Source organism: Erythrolamprus reginae, chromosome 2 (genome assembly GCF_031021105.1).
Source record: "Erythrolamprus reginae isolate rEryReg1 chromosome 2, rEryReg1.hap1, whole genome shotgun sequence".
NCBI lineage: Eukaryota > Metazoa > Chordata > Lepidosauria > Squamata > Dipsadidae > Erythrolamprus > Erythrolamprus reginae.
The window spans coordinates 97,343,890-97,358,661 of NC_091951.1; the positions used below are offsets into that span (position 1 = coordinate 97,343,890).

At 39.7% G+C, this 14,772-nt stretch overlaps 1 protein-coding gene across 3 annotated transcripts in view; it reads left to right on the forward strand.

The window, feature by feature from the left end:
- The first annotated feature begins 13,878 nt into the window (after nt 1-13,878).
- TRAIP (TRAF interacting protein) overlaps nt 13,879-14,772 on the forward strand; it is a 57,061-nt gene continuing 56,167 nt past the window's right edge. Inside the window, exon 1 of one of the 3 annotated variants that reach the window (XM_070738860.1) lies at nt 13,879-13,986. The gene's annotated coding sequence lies outside the window, so the exon portion shown is untranslated. Of the gene's footprint in view, nt 14,243-14,772 lie in introns of all 3 variants that reach the window. The other 2 variants (XM_070738861.1, XM_070738863.1) reach the window with 2 other exon arrangements.

Genomic DNA, 14,772 nt, shown 5'->3' on the forward strand with positions numbered 1-14,772 from the left:
TATTTTATTTGATGGAAATACAGCTTTCTGTGGAACTAAGTTTCAAAAAACAAATTGATGATAGTTTACAGTAGCAGACAACTTTATAGGGCAGAATATATAAAAAGAAAAAACAAGGTATCAGGAGATACATGCGGTGTTAGTACAAAAGGTTACACTCATACGTGCTAATCAGAGAAACGCTCCTAAAGTGCATCAGACAAAGAACTAATTTGCCAATAGATAATAGCAAATATGCTCCTTTTCCTTTTTAAATTCATCCTGAAATAGAAACACCATATTCCAAAAATTAATATTCCCGAAACAGAATGAATACTGCAATTGCATTTTTTGTAATTATTATTTCCCATTTAACACAATATTCAAACATACCGTAAATTTATATAAAATACTAGTAGATGGATACCCGTGCTTCACTATGAAACTATGTGATCAGGCTTGATAAATTGACAACTAAAGCTTGAAAATTATTTATTTATTTATTTATTTATTTTATTTATTTATTTATTTATTTATTTATTCTATTTTTATGCCACCCTTCTCCTTAGATTCAGGGCAGCTTACATGTTAGCAATAGCACTTTTTAACAGAGCCAGCATATTACCCCCACAATCCGGGTCCTCATTTTACCCACCTTGGAAGGATGGAACGCTGAGTCAACCTTCAGCTGGTGATGAGATTTGAACCACTGACCTACAGATCTACAGTCAGCTTCAGTGGCCTGCAGTACAGCACTCTACCTGCTGCGCCACCCCAGGTCATAAAGAATAGTTATGATCAGGCTTGATACATTGACACCCAAAGCTTGAAAATTGATGTAGAATGTGTAACTCCTTAGCATCGGAGCGTGTTAATGTAAGGCAACTGGCAGTTGGAACAGAGTTCTTTTTAAGTGAGGATGGGGAGTAGAGTGTCTAAACTTGCAGCCCACAGGCTGGATGAGTCACGTTCTGGCCATAGCCATACCCAGTTAACAACGTGATAGCATCAAAGCATGTTAATATAAGGCAACTGGCAATTGGAATAGAATTTTCTTTCAGATGTAGAGAGAGAGTAGAATGTCTAACTCCTTAGCATCAGAGTGTGTTAATTAGTATAATACTGTATAAGAAATACTAATGATCTAATAGTCATTTTGAAAAATCATTTCTTGGAGAGTTCTGGAGATTTCATGATGAGTGAGTGGTATTTGGCTTTTATATAGAGAGATGACTAATTTTATACAGAATTCCTTTCCATAAACTAATATTTTTTCAGCTGTAAACAAATGAGTATGGCATGGACAAAACATATGTCCAAGAGTCTAACAGCTTTGCCCTATGTGTATCATTAAGTCATATTGGCAAATAGAGCAACAAGTGTAGAAAATGTATACATTTGAAAAATCTAATAAATTTTGTGATTTTAATGGGGAAAGAATGCTATTTTTCTCAACCGTACTCTGATATTCTTGCAAGCAAAACTGCCCTCTTCAAAACAGTTTATTTTAAACCTAATTCATGGACAAAGAAGAAACTAGAGTTTTGATGACATTTAGCATGTCACACATAAGGCATCCCAAATATCACCGAATCCCATGACATGGATTTGTTCCTTCCTGGCAAGAGGATCTAACATTTGTAAGACAACTTTTAAGATGATAAGAAATTGCAACTGTATGATATGATTTCCCCCTTAAAAGTCTTCTCCTAATTTTTGATACATGGGTAGCTAGTGGGCCTGTTCGGCAATGCATGGAATGCCTGATTCAGCCCTGAGCATAGAACCAGCATCTTGTACCGTCATTGCTTCTGCTAATTCCAGATGTTTATTCAGGTCAGTCCTAGAAAACCAGCTTAAGGTTTTTATGTACATGTACTTCTGGAGATGGACCCCATATCGATTTTTTTTGATGCCATGTTATTCATTCATTCATTTTATTTTTAATCACCCATCTCCCTTGGAGAGGGGTTCTAGGTGTATAATATAATCAATACAATGAAACATTAAAATCAGAATAAGTTAGTATTAGTATTAAATTATAAAACACAACATTTTCAGGTGGTGAAGAATACCAAGATAGTGATCAGAAGTTGTTGATATGGGGTTGGGGTGGGGGTTCTCATGGGACCAGCCAGCCCCATGGTTGTCCATATCCGCCCCGCCCCTCCAAGGCTACACAGCCAAAGTTTGACTCTTTTGAGAAAGGCCAGTCTTCTTCATCTACAGACAGAATGGAACAACTCGCCACAGCAAATTTGCCATGGTCAACTCATCACAGAGCAACTCACTATAAGACAATTCAACATAATTATTTAAAATAGTTTTTAAAAAATATTTTAATTTTGTCATTCACATTCATATCATTTTGTCCTACTTTGGCATCCTTTCTTTGATGATTGCACTCTATGATTTCTTTGATATTAATGTAACTCTTGTCCCATGGTGAGTTGTCCATGCCAAATTGTCCCACAGAGAGTAGGCTGTGGCGAATTGTCATAGACCCCATGTAGGCTATCGTTCCAGTTGCAGAATTCAATTAAGTTGCAAGATTTTTTCTACTGTAAAATCTAGACAAAATCTGATTCACTTCCATAGTAATTATTCACTGCATTTAATCATTAAATTATACCAATATAGAATTTTTTAGCTTAGCTTGTTGTTTGGACCCCATTACTGTGTTTTGTAAATTATAATCATGGCTTGGCATATCTGAGTTAGCCAATTGGGATTTATTCACAAAAACACAGCTTAGTGCCATGTGCAAACCCAATCCTTATGTAAAAAAACATACAATTCTATAACTTCAACCATCTCAAAGTTGCTAGGTTTTCATAGCACACAATTCCTGAAGCCATATTAAAACATTAGCAGTGACTACTGGGAATCTGATATGTTCATTTGCGAACAAAAACAGGGTCCTAACACCATATCTCGATTTAGAACTATCTTGATTTCCAACTGAGACAATACCACTGATAATTATTTGAGGCACAGAGCAGAGGTGGGTTTCTCCCGGTTAGGACTGGTTCTACAGAACCGGTAGCGTCTTGGCGGCCTGGGTCACTAGAACCAGTGACCCAGGCCTGTCGCACCCCTCATGTACTAAGCTTGCACACCCTCACGATGTGCCCCTGAGTGAACCGGCAGCAAAGAAAACTGGAACCCACTCCTGGTACAGAGATACAAACTTTGAGGAGCTTGTAATGCCAGCAATTACATTTCCCAGAAATATACACACCTATTGTATATGAGAAGCTTAACTCCAGAATAATATTCTTTGTAATGCTGCAACCAATGGCTGACATAGTTATGTAACAATCAAGAAGCTGCGGGAAGCCACATGGGCTGATATACAGTGGAAGGAACAGTCCAAAGAAGTCTCACCAGTTTGTCTTCTAAGCTTTCCTAATGGCTTAACTCACCAGTAGTCAAGCACTATAAACATTCGTTCCTGCTTCAACTTAGTTCCTGAGCCCCCGTAGGTGTTTCTTTTCTCCGAAAGAAACTGTGAATGCCATGTGACTGCTGAACTGAGCAGCCAAAATGGTTTTTCTGACTAAAATAATAGCTTTGGAAAAAGAAATGCCTAAAAATTGATCGTTTCATTTATTTGTGTATAGACACATCTATTATGGCTTCACATTACCTGCACTTGATAAATAATATAGTCTCTTAGGATTTGTCATAGATATATATCTTCATTTTTTTGTATACATCTCCATGTCTCCCATTCCCCCTCCCCATTACAGGTGCAGCATTAAAAGACAGCCTTACAATTATCTTGTTATCACTTCTTAGAAAAATATCTAAGGAAAAAACAGATTATGGTCTTTCATTGTTTGTTGTAAGACATATTAGATGTAAGGCAGATTCTTAGATCTGCTGTGGTGTTCTATTGTACACTAGTTCAACCTTTGGATGTGAAACAGAGGTGTTTAACTTATGGTGAGTCTCAATGTTGGCCCCTTTGTAATAACTACTGCCAATATTGACAATGGAAACTACAGTAGACATGGTCATAATTTGCCCAGTATGTGACCATTTTGAAAATGAAAATGGTATAAAGTACTCAGAAATATACTTCAGCTACTGAACTATAAATTCTTTATTCAAAGCTAAAGCAGTTCCACTGTTTTTTTTCACACAGCTTGTTCCCCATATCTTGAGTGTTTTTTATATATATAATTTTGTATTAAGTAAACATTTATCTTTATTTAGAAAAGTATAAACCTGCTTTCATTATTTTAAAAATGCATTATTGTATATAAAGATTGCTGTAAATTAGAGTGTAGATCAAGCAATATCTAGCTTGCCGTACGTACAAAAAATCATATTTTCCCAATCTTCATTTAGATATTTCTGATTAATTAATAATTATCAACAATTTCAGGGAGGACCATAAAGGATTTTTAGTTCTATCATCTCCACTTAATATTATTTAATTGAGCTTTCTTTTGAATAATAGTTGGTGGACTGCTCTGTTAATTAATGAGATATTAGATTGGATTGGATTTTATTTTAAATGGGAATTATTATCTTACACTCAGCTGACTTTAGCATTAGGCTGTTTTGTAGTTTAGATTAGGGCCTGGGCAATTCAGATAGGAATATATGAATACTATGGGGTCATTTCAAAACAAGGAATATAAGACTTGTACAATAATACTTTCAAACATTCGGTTAACTACGGAGCCAATTCTCTAAGTTGTACATCTCTTATATATTGCTTAGCAGTGGTGTATCAGGGCTGATTACAAGTAATAAAGGAGTGCTTTTGAAGACACCAGGTTAGCAGTGGGTGTGGGGTTGGGCCGCTGCTGCCCACACATGATCAGCTCTTTGTGATCAGTGGTGGCATAGCAACAATGGAGGAAAAAAATGTTTCTTCAAGTCAGCTTTGATTTTTCATGACTGCCCTCTAGTGTTTTCTTGGCAGCCTGTTTTGGGGGAAAGGAATTTCCCCGTTGCATTCTTCTGAGAAAGAGGGACTGACTGGCCCAAGGCCATCCAGCTGGTTTAGTGCCCAAAATAGGACTAGAACTTGCTAGGTACACAATCACTGCTTAGCATTAGCCAATTGTTGGGAGGCTCACTAACTTTGCAAAGATTAGTGCGAGTCCAGCTGTCATTTCTTAACATAAATCTATGTTTAAGAATAACATGAAGTTGTATGCTTACCTTTCATCTGAAAGGCATTGCAGGTCTATTAAAAGTTTTCTTGTCTCAGGAAAACAAGTGACATCCCATATATATGACATAGATGCACCCTCATTCCGCACACGGCACACAAAAGGGAGTTTGGTTTTATTGAAACCATCTATGAAGTTGACCTCCCCAAGGTAAGGCCTTCTCAGCCACCTGCCAGCCTCGATTCCTGCCTTCAGCATTTTCCATTTTTCCTCTTTTCACAAGTAGCTGCATGTTTGTATGTTTGAGTTCAGTCTATGAAACTGTTTTATTTCAACTACAGCCACCCAGAAATTCCTGTGTAATTGCTGCACTGTACCACTGAAAAAAATAAAGCCCCTAAAAAGAATAAACTTGAGAGAACTGTCTGTTTCTGTTTGCATTATTATCCTATGTGTTTTCACTAGCTGGAACATCTCCAAACAGAGTTTTGCTCAAAATCCTCTTGCCAAAATGTGATATATTTTTTTCTGAATTTCCCCCTCCTTTACAGTTCCAGACTTGCTGTTTCCGAACTCATATGCCAGACCCATTCTCAAATACAGTTCATCTGTCTGGAACCCACACCACATCTCAGACATCAACACCATTGAAAATATCCAAAGATATTTCACCAGAAGAGCCCTTCACTCCTCCACTCGAAACAGAATACCCTACGAAAATAGACTATCTATCCTGGGTCTTGAAAGCTTAGAACTGCGGTGCCTAAAACACGATTTAAGTATTGCCCACAAGATCATATGCTGCAACGTCTTTCCAGTCAACGACTATTTCAGCTTCAACCGCAACAACACAAGAGCACACAACAGATTCAAACTTAATATTAACCGCTCCAAACTTGACTGTAAAAAATATGACTTTAACAATCGAGTTGTCGAAGCATGGAACTCATTACCGGACTCAATAGTGTCAACTCCCAACCCCCAACACTTCTCCCTTAGACTCTCCACGATTGACCTCTCCAGGTTCCTAAGAGGCCAGTAAGGGGCGTATATAAGTGCACTGATGTGCCTATCGTCCCCTGTCCAATTGTCTTTCCTTATCTCATTTATCATATATATTCTCTCTTTATCTATATCTATATCTATATCTATATTAACGAGCGGGTTTTCGCGAAGTAGCGCTGCGGAAGTAAAAACACCATCTGCGCATGTGCAGATGGTGTTTTTACTCCCACAGCGCTAGCGAGGAGCCGAAGATTGGGGGCGGCGCGGCTGTTTGCCGCCAGCATGGGGGGCTTCCTAGCAGCCCCCCAAACCCGGGTTGGGGGTCCGGGGGGTGCTGCCAAGCCCCCCATGCCGGCGGCGACATTTTAAAATAGCCGCGCCGCCCCCAATCTTCGGCTCCTCGCTAGCGGGCAGGCAGGCGGCGGACAAGCCATTCGCTGGCGCTGGCTCTCGGCGCTTTCGAGCTGAGTCCTGGAGCGAATTCGCTTCAGGACTCAGCTCAAAAGCGCCGAGAGCCAGCGCCAACGAACGGCTTGTCCGCGCTGGCTCTCGGCGCTTTCGAGCTGAGTTCGGGAGCGAATTCACTTCCGGACTCAGCTCAAAAGCGCCGATAGCCAGCGCCAGCGAACGGCTTGTCCGCGCTGGCTCTCGGCGCTTTCGAGCTGAGTCCGGGAGCGAATTCGCTTCCGGACTCAGCTCAAAAGCGCCGATAGCCAGCGCCAGCGAACGGCTTGTCCACGCTGGCTCTCGGCGCTTTCGAGCTGAGTCCTGGAGCGAATTCGCTTCCGGACTCAGCTCAAAAGCGCCGATAGCCAGCGCCAGCGAACGGCTTGTCCACGCTGGCTCTCGGCGCTTTCGAGCTGAGTCCTGGAGCGAATTCGCTTCAGGACTCAGCTCGAAAGCGGCGAGAATGAACGGCGTGGGCGGGCGAAGGGCGGGCGGCAGCGAGGAGTTTGCGTGGGCGGTGGGGAAACTCCTTGCTGATGCCCGCTGCTCGCCCTCCCGCCAGCAAGAGGGGGAAGACCCAGGGAAGCCGCCCGGCAGCTGATCTGCCGGGCCCCATCTACGCATGCGTGCCCATAGAAAAAAGGGCACGCATGCGTAGATGGTGTTTTGACTTCCGGGTTCAAAAATCGCAAATTACCCTGTTCGCAATGGTTGGGGACGCAATAACCGGGGGATCACTGTATACAGTGGTACCTCGAGATACGAGTTTAATTCGTTCCGGACCTGGGCTCTTAAGTCGAGCAGCTCTTATCTCGAACGACTTTTCCCCATAGGAATTAATGTAAATAATTTTAATTGGTTCCAGCCCTCAAAAAACTCACAAAGTTAGTCTAAATTATGCAGAAAGACATGTTTTTAATGAAGAAATGTACATGTACATATAAATGAATAATGAAGTTTCTTTCACTTAGCTTGTAAACTTTCTTAAACTTTTAAATTTACATATGTTCAACTTCTCTGCCACCCAATCCTGTAGGACAGAGGTCCCCAACCCTTTTTGCACCAGGGACCGGCTTTAAGCGATGAAGAGAGGAATGGGTGAATGAATGGACGGAGGGTGGGAAGGAAGGAAGGAAAGAGGGAAGGGACAGGAACAGAGGAAGGAAGCAAGGAAACTTATGAAAGGGGAGAGTAAGAGAGGAATGAGTGAAGGGAGGGAGGGAGGGAAGAAGGTGGGAAGGAGAAAGAAAAGAAGAAATAGAGGAAGGGAAGGTAAAAGAGAGAAAGAAAAAGAGCAAGAAAGAAAGAAAGAAAGAAAGAAAGAAAGAAAGAAAGAAAGGGGGAAGGGACAGGAACAGAGGCAGGAAGCAAGGAAACTTATGAAAGGGGAGAGTAAGAGAGGAAGGACTGAAGGGAGGGAGGGAGGGAAGAAGGTGGGAAGGAGAAAGAAAAGAAGAAATAGAGGAAGGGAAGGTAAAAGAGAGAAAGAAAAAGAGCAAGAAAGAAAGCTGCAAGCACCCCCCCGAGCCCTCCAGGCCGGCTGCAACCTTTTAAAACACGCGCGCCGCTTCGCAGCTGTCTCCTGAAGCTGAACGCGGAAGTTAGCGTTTGGCTTCAGGAGACAGCTCCTTGGCGCTTGTATCTCGAATTTGGGCTTGTAAGTAGAACAAAAATATCTCTCCCCTCCCAGCTCTTATCTCGAGTTGCTCTTAAGTAGAGCAGCTCTTATGTCGGGGTTCCACTGTATATCATATGTATTCTCTCCTTATCTCTTATATCATATATATTCTCTCCCTCCCATCTACTTCTCCTCTTTTTACTTTCTATCGTTATATATATTACTTAATGTCTATTCTCTTCCATATGTATTGTATATTGGACAAAGAATAAAATAAAAAAATAAAAACTCCTAGAACAGATTTTCAGGGATACAGAAAACTCCACTGAAAGGGAAGATCAACAAAAACAAAATAAGGGTAGATCCACTTGTTCTGCATGCTGTGGCATAACTTGCCCAATAACTGTAAAGGTCATTTCCTCATGGCAGAGCCTTTACCACCTCTGAACCAGCTACTGGGTGTATGCCACCTTTTGGCATGTCCAGATTGAAAGGGTATTGATAGCACAGGAGAGAACAATACTCCCAACCCATGGCTTTGCTGCCACAACACCAAAATCGCAGGAGATATTTTAGACCTCTGTTCTGGACTTTCTCCTGAATACACATAAAAATCTCACACACACACACTTCCAGTATTGCAGCTCCTATGCAATGGAAGTGAAATGGGCAGCTGTACCATAGAAGAACCCAGTTTGAAACACCTCTGCTGCCAGTATCCTGTAAGCAGTGGTTCTCAACCTTTCTAATGTTGCGACCCCTTAATACAGTTCCTCATGTTGTGGTGACCCCCAACCATAAGTCGAGCGCCAATTCTCCCAACGGAGCTTTAAGCCGATTGGCAGGAAGGTCAGAGGGACACCCCCACTGTAAACACCTGATTGGTCGGATTGTAAAAATATGTTCCAAGGTGCCAGAAGAGAAGCTTTAGTTCCTAACACCATAGGAAATTTGTCTTTTCCCATGGTCTTAGAGGACCCCTGTAAAACGGTCGTTGGACCCCCAAAGAGGTCCCGACCCCAAGGTTGAGAACCACTGATGTAAGAGATATCGGCTGGAAAATCACCTCACCCACGGAAAGGGAAGTCAGGAGAGCTCTGCAGCCAAGGGTCTCATTCAGTATCTGCAGAGCTACTCTCCCAGCATCCTTTCCTACAGAAAGAAAACAGGAAGCCGCTGGAGACACAGAAGCCGTATCATTCAACATGTGACTTTCTGTAGTTCACTTGCTATTTACCTGCCCACACATTTTACTGACATTTCTTTAATTCGACCCTGTCAACTTGTCTGTTTCTTCAATGTGTTGTTTTTAATTCACCTATTATTATGTTCGGCATTGCTAATATGCATAAAAACCATCCTGAAGAAAGAACAAAAAAGCCCACATAAAATTGGCATAGCTTCTCTGTTTTCTTTCTACAAGGGTAGAAATAACAGAAAAGGGGGGGGGATTCTAGGAAGCAGATAAAACAACATTTTGTGACCCTTATAAAGTGGATTCTTGTCCATAAAATCTTATCCTGTGATACATTTATAAATGTTACAATACAGTATACTATTTGGCAGGAAGAAAGCACATTCTGATAAATAACTTGCAAGTCCTAATCCACAGTGAACCGTGAATATTTATAGCCACTGAGAAAGAAGCCATACCTTTGAATAAACGCAACTAATACCAACTCAGAATCCTGCCTTCTGTATGTGTTAGTTCCCAGGTTAAATCCTGAGCCTCTTCTTAAACCTTTTGAGTCAAGTCACACACACTTGCTAATTTACCAGGTTTGAATGTTTCTATCATATCTCTTGCTTACAAAATGATTTTCTGTGGCATAAGAATTAGAAAAGATTTCAACACTTACAATGATAGAGATGAAACTAAAAGGAGACCTCTCCTCTATCCCGTAATACTAGATCGGCAGTGGATTTAAAATATATCTTTATATAATACATTAATTAATGGGATTCAGTTATTATAAAATACAACGGTGGCCAATGGAGACAATTTGACTATCACAGATGATACTAGCTTCTACAGATTTATAATGTAAGTTGCCACTGAACACCACTTGTCTGGGAAAAGATACTGGGGAGGGGGATGACCTCTTACTTTTATGGTATACAGTATTGGTAAACTACCCATATATTTTTTTCTAATCATTATAAAACAGAATATTGACTATCTGAAGCCTTTTTGATTTTTCAGTGCTCTCTGTAATTATGACCAGAGTCATATGGTCTCTTCAAAGCCCAGATATTTTTAATAACTACATATTTGTAATTGTAGAACTGGTAAGAGAACGATTGTGTAGATTTTTTTAAAGAGAGAATTAAGTAGATTTTTAGGGGAAAGAGAGAGTGCAAGGAGATTGAATTGCAAAAGTATATTCACCTTTACAAAATTCTTAGCACTGAACATTCTTAAAATTTTGCAACACCAAAATTTGGCCAAAGTCCTTAACACTATATTTTTCTTTAAAATGCCAGTAGAGACTAAAAATACCTTATGAGGTATTATATAAATGTTGTCCACAATACCATTCTAATTTTAAAAGTCCACCTCAATTATTATGCAAAACTGATGCTACATTTATCTTGGCACTCAGTTGTGCAGTAGTAAATATTCTGCAAAACCATTTTGAATTATAATCCTATACAAACACTGTTGAGAATAATTCCCATTAAACATAGTAGGGCTTTTTCTGATAAAATACAAATTGGATTATAAATTTCTTGTTTTTATTCAGCATGCAAGACACAAGAAAGAAGCCATCTGTATCCACAATTTTCAAGTATTACCACCATTTATTTTCCCAAATTGTATTCTGAAATGTTAAGTTTTATATCTCTTCCGGATCATTTCCACTACATCATATATATTTATAATTTAGGTCTCCAGAATAATTATTCTTTAATTTTTAATTGAGTTTTAATTGAATATTTTTACTTATTAGATTTGTATGCTGCCCATTCCATTGAGATAAATTTATCAGATTTATTTATTTTCTGCAAAATGTTAGATTCAGATATACAGCAAAGCTGAAGATTTCCCAAGAGTTTTGTCCTGATATTATTTTTAGATTGACACAGATGGAATTTAGATTTATTCTCTCCCAAGTGTTGGGGAGAAAGCACCTGGTCCAACTATCACTGCATTCATTCAAATCATTGCTCCTCTATTAAATTTGCAGAGGCATTAAAATGTACTTAACTTGTTATAATTAGTCCAGTTAGCTCCAATTGGTCTGCAGCAAATCCAAACCAAAGAAAAAAAAGGGGAGGGGGAGAAAATCCTAAAAATTGCCATAGTCCAAAACTTTATTTGGATAGTTGGAGAAAATGTATCAATAAGGGGTTAAAAAGCATGGAAAACAATTCTATTTTTCAGGGAAAATAGTTTTATAGCACTTTAATCAATTTTATTATCAAATAAGCTCTATGGATTATATCATTTTTTTTCAGATGAGTTGTCTAATGAAAGTATAAACTGAAAAAGCAGCCATCCGAGGCAAAGCATGAACATTTATTTTTTATTTTTTATTTTATTTTTTTATTTATTTTGTCATGATCACTTTTAGATTGAAGAATCTAAACCACAGGTGTTAAACACGATAGCGTCACGTGACATATCACAATGTTTTGCCTTTGTAAAGCCAGGGTGGGCTTGGCCTGTGCATGACAAACTCACTTCACAGGCCGCCAGTTTGACAGGCCTGATCTAAACTATGCTGCTGTGGAACTGAATAGCTCTTTCTCCACTGTCTTTCTCCCCTTGTGCCTCACATCTGCTACATTCATTGCTATGTAGGATAACATAGTCCCTTAATTTGATGGAAATTCGAAATCACATTTATTTAAAGAGTTTTCTGCTAAATTTGACAGGCTTCTCATTGGAAAGAATTTTAACCTCAATTGCTACATGACAGTCTTCATGTATTAGTTCATTTTTATTTATTATTTATTTTTAATTTTGAATCATTAGCTTTATGAAATACTGAAAGCCTAAAAGACAGCTGGTATATTTTTGAAATAAATAATACACAATTTCTGTATTGACTAAACTTGCTTAGGACTATTCTGTAGAAATGTAACTCTCCATACTTACCTTAGTACAGGCCCATGCCACTAAAATAATTTTGACTTATTCCCAAATAAATGTGACTAAGCAGTGGTGTAAACTCTACACATACATTTGTAGTAAATTCCATTAAGTTAAATACAGTTGATAAAACACACATAAACTGAGGCTAAAGAAACGACTGTATAATTTATTCTGAGGTACAAAACAGTCGTGCTGTTGGGCACAGGTAGTGAAGCAGATGGGGATTAATGAATTCTGTTACATTATTAAATATGCATACTGGTAAATATTTGTGGTTTGTCATATTCTGATCTATTTCATGTTGGGTCTCTTGACTGTAATAAACTTTCTACCAGTAGTTCCTTATTGAACAGTTTGGAATTTTGAGGTAAATAAGAAATAGAGAATTAATAATCAGCTTCAATAACATAAAAATACCATGTAAAACATTGCATAGATCAAATCATCTATGCATTTTCTAGTCATTACTAATTTTGAACAATTAAGCTGTAATAGTAAAAAAAACCTGCCTTATAACAAACACAACTAGGTACATGTCTACTTTAGTAACTTCATCTTACACTGAATCAACTTACTTTAATTGATTGGGTCATCACTAGATTTACCTGATTTTCACTTCAAAATTCCAAATGTTCACTAGATAGTAGCAGAGTTGCTATTTTCTATATTGTTTTTCTATTATCTAATAGTCAATTTTTGCACCTGGTAACTCTACCTGAGTAGTCAGGAAAAATTTTCTATAAGGTAGTGTAAATGTTTATGTTCAGATCTGAATCTTTGTAAAAATTGTATTTCCCCCCCCATTATCATAGTATCACATAGTATCAAATCTGTAAACAAATAGAGACTGAAGAGTTTACACCTCTTTACACATGGTAAAGTCGTGATTTCCTCCAAATTGTCAATTGTCAATAGTGAGGCAACCTCTGTGTTTAAAGGATACATTGTTGCTGCCACATTGATACATCACTGCATTATAAAGACCAGCTGCTGTCACGTAGCATCATTTTTAACTTCCTACCTTTAAGAAAAGTCAATGGGGAAGCTGGCTTATTTACGTCCTTCAATGTTGGCTGGCTGGGGAATTATGGAAGTTGAGAGACCCACATATCTTAAAGCTGGCCAGGTTGAGAAATACTGACCCTACTTCCTCCACCCGTCCCAATTCACACTAGCCCCCAAAAATAAGAGTTTACATAATAGAGAAAGGAAAAATGAAGTCTTTAGCGTGACACCTGAGATGTCTAATTATCCCTTATGTGTTAAGACCACCCTTTTTCTGGGGGCGGGGCTAAAAGGCCTAAAACATTAGTTTAGCACAGTGCAGGGGTCTCCAACTTTGTCAACTTCAAGACTTGTGAACTTCAACTCCCAGAGTTCCTCAGCCAGCAAAGTTGGTTGAAGAACTCTGGAAGCTGAAGTCCACAAGTCTTGAAGTTGCCAAGGTCGGAGGAGATCCCTGGTTTATCACACTCAGCTGCATGGGGCGCAGAACTACAGTAAAAACATTAACCGGGAGGGGGCGCTGGATTTCGGATGCCTCTTAGCCACGCCCCCTCCGACTTCTGCCAAATACGCGGAGGCGCAGGAGCGTCGCTCTCGCGCTCCCGAAACAATCAGCGTCCGTTTTGCCTGCGTCATTTCCGTCCCCAGCCGGAAGAAGGTGAAAGGAGGCAAATTTGATTTTGCGAACTATTAAAAGTACCGTAAGTTTGAGCCTGGAAACCATCTGGTTATATTTATTTATTTATTAATATCGGAGGACTTGAACCCGGCCGCGGTGCAGAAAGCGCCGGTTCCCTCAACACACAGACACACACACACACCAATCTTGATCTCCCGGGAGGCGGAACCGTGTTGGGTTGTATAGGAGGAATAACTTGAACGTCCAGCGGAAGAACTCCCTGTGGACGTGGGCAAGTCGAGACCGTCCCTCCTATTCCACTTGGTAACCAGAGCAATGTAATGTCTTTTTCAAGTCCTAAATTCAGGAAAGCCTCGGCACATCGATCTGGCTCTTGCCGAGTCCTTTCAGAGATGTTGCCATTACTAAATGCTGTACTTCTCTGTTTCTTCTGCTAGCGTTTTCCAGCTTCCTGGAGTAAGTGCAGGCTTAGTGGAAAAAATTGCCTCCAGAAGTTGTGAAAGCACCAAAACTAGAATAGAATAACAGAGTTGGAGTTGGAAGGGACCTTGGAGGTCTTCTAATCCAACCCCCTGCTCAGGCAGGTAAACCTACAACGCCATTTCAGACAATCTCTTCTTTAAAACCTCCAGTGTTGGAACATTCACAACTTCTGGAGGCAAGCTGTTCCACTGGTTAATTGTTCTAACTGTCAGGAAATTTCTCCTTAGTGCTAAGTTGCTTCTCTCCTTGATTAGTTTCCACCCATTGCTCCTTGTCCTACACTCAGATGCTTTGGAGAATAGGTTGACTCCTCCCACTTGTGGCAACACCTTGAGATAGTGGAGCACTGCTATCATGTTTACCC